This window comes from Sinohyriopsis cumingii, chromosome 5 (genome assembly GCF_028554795.1).
Source record: "Sinohyriopsis cumingii isolate HCF-2022 chromosome 5, ASM2855479v2, whole genome shotgun sequence".
NCBI lineage: Eukaryota > Metazoa > Mollusca > Bivalvia > Unionida > Unionidae > Sinohyriopsis > Sinohyriopsis cumingii.
In genome coordinates this window covers 16,190,707-16,207,223 of record NC_142965.1, presented here as the reverse complement: position 1 = coordinate 16,207,223, position 16,517 = coordinate 16,190,707, and positions in this window count along the sequence as shown.

Genomic DNA, 16,517 nt, shown 5'->3' with positions numbered 1-16,517 from the left:
CCCTACGCAGTTATGCCCCTTGAAACACGACATGAATAATACAAATTTCAATATATCTACCATACTTTTTCTCAGCTAGATGTCGCTTTCTGAAAAGGATCGAACTAACAACAAAAGCTTGGAACAGATTTAACTTAGCGCACTGCATGATGGTCATCAATAATTAAAACTTAAGCGATGAAATAAAAGCAGAAAAACAGAATCAGTTACATGAATATTATTGTGTCATTTACTCGCCCTAAAAAGCTTTTTGTATTACAATTAAGTGCGTTCGGTAGAAATACCTATAACTATGTAGTTTATGTTTCGAGCAACAAAATCACACAAATAATACTCTTTAACAAGGAGGTGAATGTAGTATATACCAGGATGGAAGACAGGACGGACAGAATGAAAACTGTATTTAAGTACAAGCTAAATTCATACATATAATAAATAAATAAATAAATATAATACCAGTTTCTTGGTTGCACGGCCGACGTCGAAATACATTTTGCATGTAGTTCAAAATGCTAGCAGTGTTGGCGATAAGAAATAGTCTTTTGTTTCTTTGACGATTTTGTCTCGACCAACCATCTGTGCATTTCTTTTTTTAAAAATAAACATTAATTCTATATTAATGTTAGTACGAACAGAGGCTGATGTCTGTGTTGCATTTGGATGATTATGTTGATGTGTTGCATTTTGGATAATAGTGTTTGTCCTGTATTTGGAGGATTGTATTGCATTATGATGACTGTGCTGCTGAGTTGTCCTGGGATAATTGTGTTTGTGTTGCATTTGGATGACTGTGTTGCATTTAGATATTTGTGTTGTTGTGTTGCATTTAGATGATTGTGTTGCTGTGTTGCATTTGGATGATTGTATTGATGTATTGCATTTGAATGATTGTGCTGCTGTATTGCATTTGGATGACTGTGTTGCTGTGTTGCATTTGGATGATTGTGTTACATTTAGATAATTATGTTGCTGTGTTGCATTTGGATGACTGTTGCATTTGGATGATTGTGTTGCTGTGTTACATTTGAATAATTTTGTTGCATTTGGATGATTGCGTTTGTGTTGCATTTGGATGATTGTATTTGTCATGCATTTGGATGATTGTGTTTGTGTTGCATCTGGATGATTGTGTTGAATATGGATGCTGTATTTGTGTCGCATTTAGATGAAGTGTTTGTGTTGCATATGGATGATTGGGTTGCATTAGGATGCTGTATTTGTGTCTCATTTGGATGATTGTGTTTGTGTTGTATTTTGATGACAATGATGTATTTAGATGTTGTGCTTGTGTTGCATTTGTATGATTGTGTTGCATTTAAATGATTGTGTTGCATTCCGATAATTGTGTTGCTGTGTTGCATTTGGATGACTGTATTGCATTTGTATAATTGTGTTGCTGAGTTACATTTGAATGATTTTGTTGCATTTGGATGATTGTTTGCGTTGCATTTGGATGACTGTATTCCATTTGGATGCTGTGTTTGTGTTGCATTTGGATGATTGTATTTGTGCTGCATTTGGATGATTGTATTGCGTTAGAATGTTGTATTTGTGTCGCATTTGGATGCCGTGTTTGCGTTTCGTTTGGATGATTGTGTTGTATTTGGATGCTGTGTTTCGTTTGAAAGCTGTGTTTTTGGTGCATTTGGATGCTGTGTTTGTGGTGCATTTGGATGACTGTGTTGCATTTGGATTCTGTGTTTGTGTTGCATTTGAATGATTATATTTCATTTGGATGCCGTATTTGGGTCGCATGTGGATGATTGTGTTGCATTTGATTGATTGTGTTGCATTTGGATGCTTTGTTTGTGTTTCAATGAGATATTTGTGTTTCATTTGGATGAGTGTGTTGCTTTTGGATGACTCTATTTGTGTTGCACTTGAATGATTGAGTTTGTGTTGCATTGGAATGATTGTGTTTCTTTGCATTTGAATAACTGTGTTGCATTTGGATGCTGAGTTAGTGTTGCATTTTGAAAGATTGTGTTTGTGTTGCATCAGGATGATTGTGTTACATTTGTATGATTTTGTTGCATTTGGATGATTGTGTTTGTGTTGCGTTTTGTATGATTATGTTGTATTTGGATTATTGTGGTGCATTTGGATGAGTTTGTTGCATTTGGATGATTGTGTTGCATTTGGGATGATTGTGTTGCATTTTGATGAGTTTGTTGCTTTGTTGCGTTTTGGATGAGTGTTTTGAATTTGGATGATTGTGTTGCATTTCGATAACTGCGTTGCTTTTTGCATTTCAGATGAGTGTGTTGCATTTAGGTGACAAAACCTCGTTTTATAAATAGATGGTGTCTTTAAAATGTATCTATTGATGAAGAATGTAACTTCCAAGTCAGTGGTGTTTATCCACATTCATGAAGAATGTAGTGTTTTCGTCTTCTCTGTTGAATTTGATCCATCTTTTAAATGTATCTTCCAAGTCGGTAGTGTTTGCCCATATTCATGAAGTGTGTAGTGCTTTCCTCTTCTCTGTTGAACTGTACCCACATTCATGAAGAATGTAAAGCTTTCATATTTATTGAATGAAATGCGAAGAAACGCTAGTAATCGTGGCCAAAGTGAAAGAGTTTGAAACCTGAAAAAAACTCACTTTTCTTCTTTTTTCCTCCTGGCGCATACAGGAGCCAATTATTGCATCGATTTTAGTATGCACACGAGCAGTAGACTATGAAATAAAGTTTGATTCAGATCTTAATAAGATTAATTGCATAGAGCATTTGAATTTGATTAAGAAAACACAATATCTATAAATTCCCTGCTTTTCCATTAATATAATTGCTGCTATTTTCGGTTCCCAAAACATAATAGTTTTCAGTTTTACTTTCCATTTTTTATATATCCGATTCTATTTCCTGTGTATTTTGTGACGATTAAGTGCATTAAAATCCCGGAACGATTAAAGTTATTTTTGCCATTTTAGGTCTAGTTTCTAAATTTTAGTCAGTGGAGCTGAACTTCCGGCCCACGATATAACTCTGCTACCTGCTGCAAACTTTTGAAATGTATTAGCAACATACTTTGCAACTAAAATTTATTTAAATTGTTTTCAAGAATTTAATTTACACACTTAAATTCAATTTCATCCGAGGGAAGAAATTACTGTTCATACTAGAATGTACTCTTGCATCTTCTTTGATTACTTTCAGTGGTTCATGCTTTTGAATGTCTGCACTAAACTTCTGTTTTAAAAGAGTCATAATTCCAAGTAAACTGTTTCCAAACATTAATTTTAGATAATGTGGTCTAAACATTTGTTGGTTTGTTCCTGAAGTCTATAGTGAAAGCACTGTAATGGGTTGCATCTGTACCGAAAGCCCTGTACTGCGTCACATTTAGCAAATACAACTACTTTACAATGGTAAGGGACGCGTGACCCAAGGGTATGTACTTCAAAGTACCGGATTTCAGTTTCTTACACTGTACTAGATCTAAACATTAATTATTTCTTGAACTATCCACCGAGTGACCCAGAGGGAGGCAAAGAGTACAATATTCAATGGAGTTTAATTTCATGAAGTTAACTTCGTTTCCGGGTTCCACACAAGTGCAATTTTTAAGTTGCTTTTGCATAGAATTTACGGATGGCTATATTTCCAGTTTTGTGGTTCACCTTTGGAACACCCCTTCCCCAGAGAGAGAGAGAGAGAGAGAGAGAGAGAGAGAGGGAGAGAGAAAACTTGGTGTGATCAGTTTGTATGATGCATATATTCTAATGATGATCATGATTAAATGTCATATCTATAGAATAGGAATATATACATTTAAAAATGGGGAAAAACCCACAAACAGTGTACATTAATAAATTAGTTAATCGCGTTTTAAGATCAGATTTCTGTGTATCTAACTGTATCTACCTTTACGAAAAGGTATTTGAGTTCTTATTGTACTTTGGTCTAATCTTATTTGACGTCAGATGGTACACAGATGAAATCACAATAGCAACAAACATACACGACCACCTGAATGCCATATAAGTATTTACAAGTTTGGGCCTTAGACATAATCAGCTTGTTCATGTCTAACATCATAGAAGCTCACATTATCCAACAGCTCCGTGCTTTTGAACTCAAGCATGGCAATATTTGACTGCATTCACGAGTGAAAATATGATATGGTGCTTTCCCCATACATATATATATATATATATATATATATATATATATATATATATATATATATATATATATATATATATATATATATATATATATATATATATATATATATATATATATATATATATTGTCCATTGCTGTCAATCATTGTTTTGTATTAACCCATATCGTTTAATTTTAGAGGGGTGTGTGTGTGTGAGAGAGAGAGAGAGAGAGAGAGAGAGAGTAATGGTATACACTAGGTGTTTACTTTAAAATCAATCACGATATTATAGAAGAGATGTGATCATCATTTATTTATTTATTTATTTATTTATTTATTTAATGTTATCTGTATCAATAGATAAGTATCTAGCAAGATGCACTCAATATCCGCTGAAGTCAGCTGGCATCGGCTGCCTCGGTATGTTCTTGAGAAGGTACATAGCTTCCATCCCCACAACATAATATAGACAATAATGTGATTAAGTACCGTTAACAACCAGCCAAGCAAGGATACGCCACGGCAGCCGTCCTAGACTTGCCTGAATGGATATCGAACCTGCGACACTATGGTTACAAATCTGACGTTGAACTAAGTGCGTTACGCTCCTTCTACGTGTCTTCTTTTTAATTACCATCGCTACTTTTGATAAAATCTTACATAGAATGTTTATTTGTTTGAAAACAAATGGCATGTTATACGCATGTGCACACAACAAGGTGGTAGTTTCAAGCTACTAAGAGAAATCGTGAACCTCTCAGATTATGATGATATTACCCATACCACAATAGGCGGATAAGTTTAAATTTAAAGGTAATTTTTTATGTTACAACAAGTTTCTCACGACTATAATTCAATACTGTCTGCGTATGTTGTGTAATCTGAGAGGTTAAGGGAACAGTGAACCGAACAAGACGACCCACTATAATCAGACAGACGCTTATTCTGGCATGTGCCGGAACATGTGCTAGAGTGTGGACACTGCATGTATAACGTGTGATCCCGCGTATTTTTGGTTGCTTGGTTGACTTTGATCAGAACTCTCAACACATTTCACAGAAGCTCAACGAAGCAAAAGGCCCGATCTGGTATCGAACGAACAACCCTGGATTACTAGTCCAAAGCTCTACAAGCTGAGCTACCATAGCTTCCACTGTACACCACTAATATTACTATTGCTGCTGCTTCGGCTGCTACTACTACAGCTACTACTACTACTACTAAGAAGAAGAAGAATAACAACAACAATAACTCTAATGATATGATTTACAAAGAATAACTTGTGTACAAAAACTGTTTTACTAAGGCTTTTTGAATACGATCTATGCAATGAAGCATGCAACAAGCTTTACACTAAAGTTGTCGCTTCTTAAAAGATTATTGAAAACATTCAGTGAATCTCGGACCTATAAATGAAGAGATAGGCCATTTATGTGGGTATCGTAAATCCCATACCGTGTGAAAGCTTGCCAGTAGCTTCTCGAGGGTCGGTGGTTCTTTCCAGGGTTTTCCCGGATTCTTCCTCCACCATTAATACTGGCCGCCATGTATAGCCTATCGAGTGCTGAAAAATGGCGTTAAGCCCAACAACAACAACAACAACAAATAAATCCCATACCTATAAATGAACGGACAGATTAACTATGAGGATATCTTTAATACCATACTTATAAATGAACAGAAAGATGAACTATGAGGATATGTTTAATCCCATACTTATAAATGAGAATATTGGCCATTTATGTGGGTATCGTGAATCCCATACATATACATGAACAGACAGATGATTTATGTGAGTATCGTGAATCCCATACATACTGTTATGACTATGGTCTAACTAAGTAACAGAAAAGAGCGGAAGTTTTGTAAAATTCAACAATTAGTTTTTTGTGTTTAAATTCAACAAATAATTTTCTTTCCTGGAATACACTGTGAAAATTTAAAAAGAACTTACAGTTTTGTGAATTAAATCCCAAATAGTCCTAAAAGTTTACACAAGACCAAATACATCAAATTCCATCTGAATTCCAGTGGTATTCCAAATAAGTTTCAACTCTGAATGTGTAGATGTGCATGTGGTTGCCTGTGAGGTGGAAATGTGTCAGCAGTCTTTTGATGACTCACAATAATATAATCAAAGACGGCCTTGTCTGAATTCACTATAATTCCAAGTTAATGTCTTTGTCAAAGAATATTATCGATGAGCACTTTGTATTTCCAGTGAATAATAGATTAAAGAAATAATTGCACCCAATAAAATACTAAACACAACGAGAAGAATCATTGTGTTAAAGATGCTCAAGCAAGAATGATGACATTTTTCAAGTAAACAAGATTGTATTTAAACAAACATAGACGCAAAAGTTGTGCCAAGATGTAGGTCCAAAGTTCATTTCTAGAGAATTCAAAGTTGTAAAGAGATAAGATGTTTTACTAAACTTATAATAAGGAACATGGGAAACATCAGGTACAACAGGTTCATCGTGTGAGAATTCCGTTATCCTACACTTAGACCCAAATAAACATGTTTACCTTTATTGATAAAGATCCTAATATTTAACCCACACTCATAGAGAAATGTTAACTATGTATTATTTTTTGTTACAAAATAAAGGTTACTGGTCAGGTACACCGTGAACTTGATTTTGGACAAGGTCAAGTCCAGAATACAATTATACATAACATATAATTATGGAGAAAAACTAACAAGTACAAATTAAACAGACATAACGCTATAAAGAAATAGATCATTTATGTGGTTATCGTGAATCCCATATCCATAAATAGACAGGAAAATCATGCAGTGTGCTGCCAGCAAAAGTTGGAACAAACTGCCAAAAAATTCCAATGCTACCTCGTAATTTTTAAACATTAAACTAGCTTCAAAAAATTAGGCTTTGCAAATTATTTTTCGCTCGTATTTTACTGTTCTGCACACGTAGACTCAATTGAAAGTCACTACACCAAAAAATAAAAACATGATTAAGCCGTTTTACGTATACTTGGAACAAGACGGAAGCAAAATGTCAATGATTTGGATCGTTTTATTTTGAAATAGATAGTCATTCACCCCATCACTCATCCTAGTTATATTGATTTCAGTTAACAACATTTTAGGAAGGAGGTTTAGCTTACCGACGGGTTTTCTATTTCGTTATCTGGCCACAGTAATGACCTTCGTTGTCTCTATCGTGACAAAAGGTAGGAAAGCTTGAAGAAGAAGGTCGACTCAGGCGTGCTGTTACCTTTTTAATTCGGTGTCTGTCGTGACAAAAGGTAGGAAAGCTTGAAGGAGAATGTCGACCCAGGCGTGCTGTTACCTTTTTAATTCGGTGTCTGTCGTGACAAAAGGTAAGAAAGCTTGAAGAAGAAGGTCGACCCAGGCGTGCTGCTACCTTTTTAATTCGGTGTCTATCGTGACAAAAGGTAGGAAAGCTTGAAGGAGAATGTCGACCCAGGCGTGCTGTTACCTTTTTAATTCGGTGTCTATCGTGACAAAAGGTAGGAAAGCTTGAAGGAGAATGTCGACCCAGGCGTGCTGTTACCTTTTTAATTCGGTGTCTGTCGTGACAAAAGGTAGGAAAGCTTGAAGAAGAAGGTCGACCCAGGCGTGCTGTTACCTTTTTAATTCGGTGAAGTATGAGCAACAAACTTATGACATGCCTTTTTATGAAAATATTGTACCACATATAACTTTGACAATTTATGAATTTGAACATGATGTTCCTGCTTCTGTCTTTAACGTTTTGTTTTTATTTGAGCATTAACGTTAGAGTTGTAAAAAGGGAGAATGCAGTGTTCAGATGGATCCATCCGATGCGGGAGGTCGCGCTTTCGAACCCTGGCCGAGTCATACCAAAGACTTACAAAAATGGTACTAACAGCTGCCTCGCTTGGCGCTCAGCATTAAGAGGTTAGTGTTAGGATTGGTCGGCCTGGTGTCAGGATAATGTGACTGGGTGAGACATCATGCTACATGCATGTGGTTTAATTGCCCAGTGCTATACATCACTATAAACTGCCACACTGCAGACATCGTAGCGATGGGACTGAAAAATTGTTAAAGCTACGTTACAAACCTAAATCACACACACACACACACACACACACACGGATCACCAAATGTTACTGTGGGAATGGTTAGTACATAAACGTGATAGTGACAATAAATCGTCTGGTTGCACTTGTTAATAATATGAGAATACAATTAAATTACAAGCCTAAAATGATCACAATGCCCCATCGTATTGCAAGCCATCGATACCATAACTCACATATATTCACACTTTCGCAGTGCTATAATGAACACTGACAGATTCGGTAGAATGATCTATTAGCTAACACGATCTGTCCAAATCACTTTTTGTAAACTCTTTATTATACATTAGGATATATACATTACACTACATAAAGCTATCACGGAGTGCCAACGGTAATAATAAAAACGGCGTGTTGTTCATGGCATAGTTTTATTTTTTGGGGTATTCGTGAAAAACGAGAAAATATGTTTGCAGGCAGACACGGATGAAAAAGCGAAGTGGCGGACGGTAATTTTCTTTGGGCTTGACTATACTTTAATGAAATAGCCAACACACGACCTGTTACCTTAACGCTATATTTCCAGGTTTGATTGCTGGAGAAGCAAGTACTTGCATAGTGTTTACATTTTTACTACGATACATTAATGTGAGGCCGTGGCAGTTAGAGCAATGTGTCTCCTCCAATTACACACCAGTGTAGCTGATGGTACGAATCGTATTTTCTGGTCATGAGTCCAACGCCTAAACCAGCGACCCACCGCGGCTCCTATCCTGAGGAAGCTCCTTTTTGAAGGAGTTATAAATATACAGAGTCTAAATCTGAATAACATTCACGTGCATGTCAGCTGATCAAAATGTAATAAGATGTAAGATTCATGATGAAGTTAGTATCAAAGCATATTGTTTCTCAGTATCTTGAAGGAATTTTATTAAATTATCCGAAAATGGATAGCTATATAAAAAGATCAATATCATAGGGATTCAATTTTGTTTACCTAGATCATGTATTGCTAACAATATCAATATAATACTGATCCGATATTGTCTTGTATCAGCATAAGGAAATCTAGATTGGATTTTCTACATAATCTAGCAGTTGAGATCGAATAACAATATATATTTATCAGGCAATGTTGAATCTGATTGACTGAGTGTCTGACAACTCTAAGAATGTAAGATTTTTTTATACAGAACTTGTGAAATAAGTTTATATCGTCAAGATCTCGTTAGAGTATGACCATGGTGTGATTTTCATCTGACTAGCCGTGTGTGTCAGTACTAGCAACTATATTCATGAACATAATTTGACCAAACTGTAACAGTAGGTCTCATCCAATTTCGTCAAAATAGATTTCTATCATAAAGATCCTGAGTCACTTCAGTTATGCTTAATTAACTTTTATATCTTTCGAAAGAGTTTTAATGAGAATATCGTAAAAGACGACATGATAAGGTTAGAGACGTGGCTTACGTAGGTTGTATGCAACATAATCCTGCTTAGTTACGTTATCCAGGTGATCGATATCGTGTCCATTTTGAGCCTCTTGTCTAACGTATTCCTTCCCCAGAAAACATAGTTTCTATTTCTAATTATTGTATTTTCCTTTCACATTTATTCTGCCGAGAGCTCTGTTTTTCGAAACACGTTAATACACGATTTATTAAAAGATGACATACAGTTCGTTTTACATTTGGTTTGGTGTTTAACGGCACAGCAACACAAACAGGTTGTTTGGTGCCGAGGCAACTGGAGTAAAAATTCCTTGCTCAAGGACACACAACGGTAGCCGACCCAGGTTGATTCGATAGTAAGATTCCAACCCGCTCCCAGATCGTAGGTTTGCGGCTGAGACAACACTGATGGAAGATGGTAACAACTATTGTTTTCTGATGTATCTTTGTTCTAAACAATGGACCATATCAGATCAATTGACAGTTTAACAGCGAAATAAACTTCATTACTTCGTGCTGAAATATCAAATTTGCCCGACGTGTCCTGCTATGTCACTCAATAAACATGTACAGGTAAAATGTTAAAAGGTTTGGGATAGGTTACTCATGTTTGGGATTTCTCGTTACTATTTTAAGACATGGGTTTATCCAAGATAACATTTTTAGATCTCATGTAACATTGAAAATGAAGAAAATTCTATACAAATCTGATTCAGACGGAAATGTTGAAGTTGATTCAGAAGGAAATGTCGAAGTTGATTCAGAAGGAAATGTTGAAGTTGACAGGTAAGCCCCAATTTAGAAGTCTATCAAACCGTTGATTATTGTGTAAATTTTATGCTTTATTCGAAAGTCTTTGGAAGAAGATTTTAAACAGTTAGTTTATGCATAAAGTTATGGATTGTTAATGTGTTGAAAATTATGCAGTATATGGCATATATATCCTTGAAAATCTTGGGATCTGAGTGGTTGCCTTGAAAACATTGTTTTTACTTTTGAAAATTCATTGCATTTGTTGAAAACAAATTTTGAAATTTATAAAAGCTCTTTGAAATTTTCATTTGGAATATTAAATAAATATACCACTTTTATAATTCAAAATTTATCTTGTTTACGTATTTTCCAAAAATAATGAATATGAAAAGGGGAAAAAAATACTGAGTGGATCAATTAAAATGATACGTGATACGGGTAATTACAAGATAGAGTAGTGTCCCTTGCTGTAGTGATACGCTAATTATTAATGTGTTTTGGTCTTTTCGTACCCGTTTATGCATTGATACACAAATGGAGAAATTTCAATTTCTGTACGTAAAAATATTCTTGAAAACTTTTGGAAGTCCTTGAAAATTCCTCAATGTGTAAGTGTCGTGTCATATTCATGGATACATACAATGTACCTCGATTAGTGTCATGTTCATGGATACGTACCATGCACTTCGATTGCAAGACCTTCATAGTATAAGAACTTCATAGGAACATTTTTTAAATTATATTGAAAAAAGTTAATTAAGAAAATTCATGAAAAAATCCTGCGGGCGCCCATGTTTACATATCAACTGAGGAGATCTGTAACAAGAATTGCCACACTACCACGAAAAATATAGCTCTAAAAAGATTCTTGGTAATAGTTTATATGACTACTATCACGATGAGCCCCGTCTTTCAGTTGGTGATCTGGCGTCATATTGTCAATCTATTCATGAAGCTATCGATTCGACTAGACTGTAGTAAGAACTGAGCTTTTTATTTTACACGATTAACTGAATTCTGAAGCTTGACAATAGAATAAACGCTGCATAAACGGGTTTAGTGAAGAGAATGAATACAATTTCTTTTTGGTATTATGAACTGATACCTTATAATTCTCTGCGTCATATGGTCAGATTGTGACCAGCCTCTGTGTTTGCTTCATTGCTTTGGTAGAAGTTTGTACTTGCATAAAGGGGCCCCAAGTGGTCTAAAGCGCTCTCCGTTACGGATCACTGCCATCTCAACTATGTCTGCGCCGGTTCGAGTCTCGGATTCAGCCAATGTGGGTATGTGAGAAAGCTTGACAGTAGCTTCTCGTGGTTCGGTGTTTTTTCCGGGGTTTTCCTGGGTTCTTTCTCCACCATTAATACGGGCCGCCATGTATAGCCTATCGTGTGCTGAAAAATGGCGTTAAACCCAACAACAACAACAACTTGCATAAAATTGGCACGGAAACGTCTGTCACCCAAAAACTTGCAATTTATTGATGAGCAGTAGCACAAGGTAGTGTGGCATATGAATAGCGGAAGTTGGGGGTATTTCTTAACAGAATTTGAGCAAACTTGGTAATTATACATACATGATCATGACCTTTGTCATATTTAATTATGAACATTCAGTATAGTCACATATATAATGATAATGACAGTAATACGTATAATTGGCAAGGCTTGTTGCTAATATTGATCAAGCTTAGAATGTAAGCCTATGACAGTAAGGTTTCAAATAAGAACAACAGCATCAAGAATAACAAGAACAGAAACAACAAAGATGGGATGTATCAGATAATTGTTCTGGTTTTAATTCAGTTTAGCACACTTTTGTAGGTAGAACAATTTTTCATGTCGGGAAAAAGTTAACTGATAATAAGACTGGGACTGACTTAATGTGCTCTACTGATGTCTGTTCAGATCCCTAATTATGTGTAAGGCTGTGGGTACCACGCCGACCTTTGACGTGTTTACATCGCCATACACATGTGTGATGAATACCATACTGGAAATCACACAGTATTATTTGCATATTATCTCGTCTGCCCGACAACGCAAGACCACTTTCGGATTCGCCTTTTTGACAGTGACGTACAATTTTACAAAATATTTCTATTAGTATTTATTGGGAATGTCACTAAATTGTATCGTGTCGTTATCCAACCTAGGACCACAGAGGTCAGAAGCAAACATTAAGAATGCACCATCCGGGCCCTATCTGTCTTAATATTTTATGCGTGCACTGTACAGAGAGAGAGAGAGAGAGAGAGAGAGAGAGAGAGAGAGAGAGAGATGCGTGGATGATATCTTTAGCTGTCAAAATTATAAGCAGTATTACATATTGTATTGCAACTTTACGAAGCAGTCGAATCAAAATCATCATTTTTTAATTATAATTTGTTTTGTTTTAAGTCATTTGTAAGGTTATTCTATCTGTAACGTATTGCATTGTTTGTGAGATCCAGCATGACGTTAGAGTAAAAACCAACAGCCGTATTGTATATCAGATTGTGTTCGAGCCTTCACTTTTATAAAAGGTATACTTAACAATTTAAAAAGCAAGGTATGGAGCTGTCAAAATATATACAATTATACTGTGTAACTGTCAATTTTATGAAAACTTTCATAACGCCGTAATAAACACTTTCAACAATTATAAAAAGTATGTTAACTTTAAATAATTTTGTGTAAGTTTCAAACAGCAGGAGTACTGTCAATAAAGTGGTAGCGACATACATACATACATACATACATACATACATACATACATACATACATACAACGCTAGCTTATAATTATTTTTGTTTTACGTCACCGTCTTTTTGTGAAAGTACTATAAATTTTTACCATTGCTGAGATGACCTCATAGGGGTGAGAAAGATCTCGATAAAATTGGATTGGCATATGGTTTATTGTAAAAGAATTTTTAACATGTGCCAGAATAGTTCATATAATAATTGAGCGCAGATCACCTCGGGCTAAGAAACCTCCCACCCCCATCCTCACCCACCCTTTATTTGCCCTAAAAGGCAACATAAGCACAGCCAATGTAGTTTGTTTTGTATTAAAACTTCCTTTATTAGAAACGACGTCTCGGAATATCACATGGTCTTCCCTGAACAACGAGTACAGAGTAATATGAACTAAAAGTAGTTTACGAGCTAGCATACAATCGATTTATATTTGCATGAACAAAAAAAAAAAAACATAGTAGCAAAGAAATGTATGACGCATTCATACATTAAATGGATATACCAACTCTTTTTAAATCCTCTCTCCTTAAGTATTTCTCCCGTACAATATAATGCATAGAACCATATTTTCTATCTTGAAATTAAAAGCTACACTCTTTTTTAACTGAGATAGAGTTGGCATTTCTCTTTTAAATCTGTGTTTGTATCACACGTCAGAGTGTTGTCTCTAATTCCAAACATAATAACTATTTTTGTTCCAATTTATGTGCGTGACAACACTTAATTTTATTTATTGTGCGGTGCAATTTAAAAAAAAAAATGCTTGTTACTCGAAAATTCCATAATATACGAGATATTGCCTATGCATGCAACATATACAAAAAACGGAACTCGTTTGAAATAATGTTAATTCTTTTGAAAAATACATTCGTAGCTAAAACTGTGTGTAACATTTTAAACTGCAACCATCTAAGGTTTGGACATTTTTTTATATGGTGGTAAGAAACTTGTCTCTCGGTCTAACTTGTCTAACTCACCAAGTTAATAACTCCATTTCCTTCTAGAATTTGGTATTTCACTGTTTCTAATAAATTTTCCGTATACACCTCTAAGCCGCGTAAGATTCAAAGGATCTACAAAATTTAATACATTAATCATATTTAATCCCTCCTCATGATAATCCTTCACAACAATATTTCATTTCACTTTGTCCTTTGACCTATGCCATAAAATCTTGTGAAAGAGTGCATTTAGTTCGCTAAGACAGTGTGTAGATGGATTTGTTAATGACAATAAAGATGATTAATTCTGGAGATAGCTAAAGCTTTTATTACTACTGTCTTTCCAAAAGTGTTTAAAATACTTATATCCCACTGTATTAGGATGGTTTTAATTTCTCTAATTTTAGATGGATAAAGAGGTGTAATTGGTTCCAAATTAATTGAAAACTTAACAATGAAGACACCAAACTCGGTACATCCCGAAATTAAGTTTATATTCCGGATGTTTCGTAGTACTATCAGTTCTACTTCCGATCCAAACCATCTTTGCTTTTCCAATTTTTATACCAAGAACGTATATGTTGTGTCACCTAAATTTATTTCCCTAATGTACATTTTCCCCTTTTCAAATGAGCTAAAATCTCTGCACATTGGATACAATGTATGGGGAGAGAGGATCCCCCTGTCTACACCTTCTCTCAATAACAAACCAACTGGAAACTTAATCATTAATAACCACACAAAATGTTATGTTCGAATAAAAATGTCTGTCCAATTTTATATTGATTCTTCAGCTTACAATATTTTAAAAACAATTCACAACTTCATAAGTAAATGGCAATCCAACTCGGTCAAATACCTTTTCAAAATGGAATAAAAGGGGTCGACGAGATATAGTGTGCTTTCTAGTGTAAAACATTGGGTCATATAAGTTTCTCATATTTTCTCCAATGTATTGTCCTTCTAGAAGCCCAGTCCGATCCTTATGTATAAGCGTGGTTAGTCCAGTTTTAATCCTACTTGCAATAAATGTAGAAGTAATTTTGTACGATAAATTCAGCAGTGATATGATAAATTCAGCAGCGATATGGGTCTCCAATTTGAAATATACTGCATAGGTTTATCACCATTCGGTATACATATAATAATTCCTTCATTCTGTCTGTTAGATAGTTCCCCAATTCAACTTCACGCTTTTTATACAAGTTCATATAAAATACTTTTCCTTCGTCTAAAATTTCTTTCTGACACTGTTAATGAACCTTTCCTTTCAAAAATAGATGGCATTACTTCCGTAGTTTCTATTTTCTGAGTTTTCAGGTTTAGTCATTTTCTCTCCTTCTTCAGCCCATAGATCTAACCCTTACCCCATCCATCTTTTTCTTTCTAATATCTTCTAGCTCTTTCGCTATTGCCTCCAGTTTTGGTATTTCAATCACATCAGTTCTCTCTTCTAAACTGTTTATAACTGCAATCCTGTCGATCTGGTATTTTGTTCCAATGGATGCATGCTAGTGCCTCGTTTGTTGCAAAACTCAAACAAAATAAAGTTATGTTCAAGATCACAAGATCATGATAATTTCCTGAACAAGGCCAACATAGTTATTTTGTTATATATATATATATATATATATATATATATATATATATATATATATATATATATATATATATATAATAACAACACATCCCTTTGTTAATTTTTTTCAATTGAAATATTGCCAACTATAACCTTGCGGTGAATTTTATCTAACCACGGATCAACTATGACTTATGAATATCACGGAGGAAATTAAATATACATGTATCAATATGAATATTGTACAGATCAGCCTGCCTATGCCTGGCCGTTGGGCCCAGAAGATACATGTATCAATAGGAATATTGTACAGATCAGCTTGCCTATGCCTGGCCGTTTGGCCAAGAAGATACATGTATCAATAGGAATATTGTACAGATCAGCTTGCCTATGCCTGGCCGTTGGGCCCAGAAGATACATGTATCAATAGGAATATTGTACAGATCAGCTTGCATATGCCTGGCCGTTTGGTCCAGAAGAATAATATATTTTTGTATTCGTTTTAACTGTGTCTTTAGATTTATATTTATCTACTTGGATATGCATCTGAATAAGAACAATAACGAATGGCTGTAAACACGTTGAAAGGCTTTTGTAAATAAATGTATGTATTCTTTCCATGCAGGTTATTTAAACTTAAAATACTAACGTTGTACCAATTTATGTCAGTTTCTTTTAGCTTAAATATTCAATAATACTTTCACATTCTCTTAAAAATAGGTCAGTCGGTAATTCTTTTTTGTTATGAAAATGTGAAATGTGGCAAGCAGTTGCCGTTTTATTACCAAAGCAGATATATTCTCCTACTTCTTTTGGAATGTTACATATATAATATTCTGTTGGTAAATGTGAATTCTTGTTTATGGCAAAACACAGCAACAACAACAACAACAACA